Genomic DNA, 6,000 nt, shown 5'->3' on the forward strand with positions numbered 1-6,000 from the left:
GATATCAACAATAAGCAATATTAGTGATTAAACACTAATCACAACAAAATTTTAGGGTTGGACTAATTACCTTCATTAACTCAACACCTACCTGATCACTTAAACTTTTTAAACTCAATCACCCCCACTATTAAACCACCATCAACATAGCCATTAAATCTCCATTTGCCATAATTAGTCTCCTGGCAATCTTAATTTCACATTTAATAAATTCAAAAAATCTAGAGCTTTTCTCAAGCCACAAATCATCATTTCAATACCTTACAAACATTTTTCTTAAACTCAAATAAACTCCAAATCATCACAAAGATGCCCAATTTTCTTTAAAAATTTCAGTTCACTATTATAAATAAATTTTTCCATCCCATTACATTCCTATAATTCAATAACCCTATTTCACTCATTAAAGCAATCAAATAATAAAAATTTCCTCAAATCATCTTTAATTTCAAAATTCCAACATTTACAATAACTACAAAAATCACTAATATTCACATTCAATAATAAATCTTAAAACCAATTTATTTAATCATCAACATAACCTTCATTAATGCAAAAAAAACTATTAAATTTGAAATATATGAATGCCAAAAACATAAATCACAAATTTTCAACTAAACCCTAACTTTAATTCATCAAATCAACTAATTGGGCAAAATTTATATCATACAAACTCTAATTCCAATATTATTAGCTCCAGTCTAAATACTTAAAAATTCAAAATCTATCAAACCTTAAGTTTTTCACTATCAAAAAATTAAAAACCAAAAAGGACATGTAATTAAGAAAAATATTTAAAATACTTATATAATATTAAAAATTTTGAAATCACAACCAAAAATCCTATTATAAAGCCAATCTCCATAAATTTTTCCCCAGTGATCTCTCTCGTGTGCCTAGAACGAAGGAGAAAAAGAAGAGCACTGTTTGGGAGAAAAAATTTTAAATAAACTAGATGCAATACATTATTTATATTCTATCCAATTAGAATGCTACAAGCTATTTAAATAAAATTTTATATGAGATTATTTTAGTTAATTTTATTCTTATAACATAATGTATATTTAATTTTTTATATTTTTTTTTCTATTTTCATTAATATTAAAATTAATTTATATTTAATATTATTTAAATATTATATTTTTATTAAAAAAATCACCGATACTATCGTGTACGGGTGCACCAAAATATTTCTCATCCAGGGGAGTGCGTTAGAAGAGTGGATGCATTCGTGTCGGATTTTAAATATGCACGTGGGCCCCATGTTTATTTCCTCATCCATTCTTTTGATTTTTTTTTTTTCAATTTACAGTACATTTGTATATTTATTTTAAAAATATTTTAATTCTCTTTCATACTGAACTAACATTCACTTAAAAAGTATATTTTAACCCAAAATAAAGCTCTACTAATATAAATTGGTCAAACATAATTTTATAATATCTAAATGAATGTCGTTTTGAAAAAAATATATTTATAAGTCCTTAGTTTACTTAATTTTAAATTAAGTTTTTATAATTTATTTTTTTTTAATAAAGCCCTTATAGTTTCATCTATTACCTATATTAACCCCTAAAGATTAAAATAAATAATGAATTATTAAATTTACAAAAAAAATCTTAGAGTTTGCAAAAAAATTAATTTAATACTTTTAGTTAAAATCAAAAAAAGAAAATTTGATTTAATCCACTGTTTATATTTTATTATAATGCTTTATGAAAATTCTACATATATAAAAAATATTTAGAAGACAACCTAATTATATAAATTTTAAATTATAAAAATTATGTAATTAATTCTAATGCCATATAATCATTTAATAAAAATATAAAAGTTTTTAATTTTGTTTTTTAAGGAAAAATATAAGAATTTTAATTTTCAAGGGTTAAAAAATTTAATTAGTTAAACTATAAGGGTTCAACTAAAACAAAATAAACTATATGAACCTAGTTTAAAATTAAGTGAAACTATAAGGACTTACAGATATATTTTTTCTATTATCTTTTAAGTGTGAAATATTTCATATAAGGGTGAAAATAGGGCAAGCTCCTATTAAAGACCTATGTCTTAGCCTATTGTAAACCCAACCTAGTCTATTTGCTAAATAGGCTCAAACCAAATTCAAGTCTTTTTAATTAAATAGGTTAGGCTTATTTTTTTAAGGTCTGGCTTATAAGCCTAACAGGCTTGCCTACTTACACACACATATCATGTAATATATTACACACATCACTTTCACCTTTTAATTTTTAATCAAACTATTCTTTTTTATTTTTGATTATATTTTTAATAGGATTGGATTTATATATTGATTTTAATGTTATTACTTTATTGGTGTATTGTATTACAGTTGATAAGTCTTTTTAATTATTATATATTGTAATTGATAAATTAGATTATATATTGTATACTAATAGTTTTAAAGTATATTTGAAATATTTAAAACTAAAATATAAGTTTATTTAAAAGGTTTATTTTAAATAGATTTTCAAACTAAGCCAAACTTTAGATAAAGTTGGGAAATGGTCAGGCCTAACCCTTATGGGCCCGACCCTTAAGGGCTCATGCCTTGAAACTTAATTTTTTCAAATTCCTCCAAATCTTAAGGCTCGACCTTTATGTAAAGATCTTAGGGTCAGGCCCGTAAGCTCAGTTATAAAAAATAAAAATTAATACTATAATTTAATTATAATATTTTAAAATTAAACATAAGACAAACCAAGTTAATTACTCTGGTTGGCAAAAAAAAATAATTACTTTAATTAAATTTGGTGAGAATCAAAGCATCCATCTAAGAAAGTCAGAGATCAAAATATCAACTACCTAGCACCTATGGCAAGTAGCAGTTATGAGTGCAAACCAAATTGTGAGAGGCGCGAAGGGCAATAGGGCAAGCAGATGTGGGAAGGAGAGTCGAGTGACTCTGAGTGAGGCAGAAATTAGAGACAAGACAAGGATGACCAATGGATAACAGGAGAGCAAAGATGCCGAGTGAGGTAGAGATAAATGATGATTGATGGGAGAGAAGATGAGTAATTGTGAAATCTTCAATCTTCATGCTGAGAGAGTAAGAGTTTCAATCTAAACAAGAAGGCTAAGGGAGTGAGAGTCGAGAAATCAAAAATTAGAAAAGTTTAAGCCTTAGATTTTTATTTTTACATATGTTGCAAAGAAAAACAAAGATATCAGGGTTTAAGCCCTTTTTTTCAGGGTTTAATAGGACTAAGTCCAAAAGCTTGATTACCTTAAAAACCTTTTATTTTTCAAGTTCAAATCCTTATTTAAACAGAACTTGTAAGCTCGACCCTTATTTTCAACTCTAATTTTAAATAGGCTCAGATTTAAGCTGTAAAAAAAAAAAACAAAAATCTTATGCAAGTTTCAAGTTAAGGCCTCTAACTTACTATTCAGGCTTAAATTTATTTGACTAAAGCTAATTCAACTTAGCCTATTTCTGCCCCTTCACACACACATATTGATCCTACCAAAATTTATAAGTTTTTTTTTTCATTTTTTTTATTAATGTTACCTTGAAATTATATTTTAACTTCAATGGTCATTTAATTTTTCTGAAACTTTACTCGAATTAAATCTTAAAATTGTTGAAACTGGGGCGTAAGGGGGCGGAGGAGGCATGGTGCTGTCACCAGATCTGGAGTGGAGCACCGTCTTGGACCACGAACGGCGCTGAGATGAGAGGGTGGGCCAATTTTGAGAGCTACGGGGGAGATGAAGATCGACGGAGGATTCCACCAGGTGCTGCAGCATCAGACCTTGAAGGGAGGCTCCTCGATCGCGTCACTAGGCATGATGACCTCCGATAGGTGCCTCCTGAAGCCGCGATGCTGTTGAGCTATCTGCATCAAGGGCGCTCGGCTTCCACTATGACTTTGGATAATCGAAGGTGGTTGAGACAAGGGCTTTCTGAGGTTAGGGTTCTAGGATTTGCTGCTTAGAGATTGTTTGGAATCGCAAAATCTATGGCTGGAGATGAATGATTCGAGGACGATTTGTGTGATTTGGTCTCCCCTTTGTGCGTGGCAATGGTTCGGGCACGAGTGAAGCATTTGAGACAGTTTTTTAAGGAAATGTGACTTACCATCGAATAATATTAAAATTAATAAAAATTAAATTTAAATAATCTTTTTAAAAGTTAATATATTAAAATAATAAAATTAAAATAGTGAAAAACAAAATAATGAAAAGATTTTTTTTATATTAATCACATCAAAAATAAAGTATGAATAATTACTAAATCATATCAAATTACTCTTATGTTATTATATCAATCAATTATAACAAAAAAATCTTAAATTAAATTTATAACAAAAAATTATATAGTAAAATTACTTTAATTAATAGTAGCAATTAATATAAAAAATTCAGACGTAGAGAAAAAAAATAATAAATTAAAATAATTTTTTTAAAAATATTAAAAATTTTTATTAAAATTTAAAATTATAATTTATGATTGATAAAAAAAAAAAACTAACAATCATAGACTAAAAAAATCGAAGAGCACTGTACAAGCTATCGCACGTGTCCTCTACTCTTCTCCTCTGACTTCTGCCGCCAACGCTCCCTCTTTTTCAATTCAAACAATCGTTCATTCATTTATATATATAAAAGGTGATACGTCTTTCAGTATATATAAAAGGTGATACGTCTTTCAGTCAAAAAAAAAAAAAAAGGTGATACGTCCCCTGCGTCTCTTTCAAAAAAAAAAATTAATAATTTAATAAAAATTGACAAAACTATTTTAAATAAACTAATTAAAAACTACACTTAAAAACTCAAAATAAATATGAATAAAATTTTAAAAATTTGATTCTTGACTTAATTTTTAAGTATGTTTGTATTATTCTTATTCAAAATAATTTTTATTAATATCCTTTAAATTAGATTTAAAAAATCTGCACAAATAAAATAAAATTAAATAATAAATGTATAAAAATTTTAAATATATCATTTATATTTAAAATCGAATATTTAGATAGTTAAAATTTAAAAATTAAAAATTAATTAATAAAATTAAATAATATCTAATTAAACTCAATTAGTCTCAAATAAATATTTAAAATTTTAAATTAAAAGAATAAAAATATATAAAATTGCTATTCACAATAAGGGTTTGGATTAGTGCTGTCGTGTATTTTCTAGCTAATCTAAATCAGTTTTGATTTTGGCTCTCTTGGCTGCTTCGATGCTTGAATTATGGAGGGGGCACTTGTGGGGTATTGTTCTGGTTGAAAATTTGTATCAGAGTAGGTGCCCAAGTGGAAATGAGCTTTATATATTGTTTCTTCTATGGGGATTTTTTTCTGATGGGTAAGTTTGTCCTGTTTCGATCTATGATTGTAATGTATCCTAGTTTGCCATTGAGGTTTGTCTTGTGTGGACCTATGCTGGATATGTTCTGGCGTAGGCGTTTAGGCTTCTTGATGGTAAAATCAATGATGATTTGCGGTGGCTTCCTCTGGTTTTTACTGTTCGTTTATATCTTGTTATGAGATGTGTAAGGAGCTGAAGGAGGTTCTCTGTGTTCCACTGGGGCAAGCAGTTTTCTTTAAGTATGTTTATAGCTATGGATTTGACTTCCTCCATAGGTTTTCAAGAGATGTGGGCACCCAGTTGATTGTGTTTTTTTCATGTTTATGCCTCCATCCCTGCTTGCTCACTTCCTAGTTACTGGTGGTTTCTCCTTTGCTACCTTTGCCCTTGGTTCTTTCTGGCTTTGAGTTTGTTTTTTCCTTTCTTCGGCTTTTGGTACTTTCTGTTTTGACTTGTAAGTTTCAGACTGGTCAATATAGTTTCTTCTTTTCTGGCCCAAAACAAAAAAAAAAAAACAAAGAAAGGTAATAGATGGCAACATAATTGATCTATACATATCAGATTGTCCGATGATGTTTAGAAGCAAGACAATATGATAACGAAAGCAAACACGTGTATTCCCCAATGATTTCCCTCATTCCCCAAGGAAGCCGTCGCTTATTAGATAAA

This window comes from Prosopis cineraria, unplaced genomic scaffold (assembly GCF_029017545.1).
Source record: "Prosopis cineraria cultivar Desert tree isolate PC_DT_omini unplaced genomic scaffold, ASM2901754v1 PC12, whole genome shotgun sequence".
Lineage (NCBI taxonomy): Eukaryota > Viridiplantae > Streptophyta > Magnoliopsida > Fabales > Fabaceae > Prosopis > Prosopis cineraria.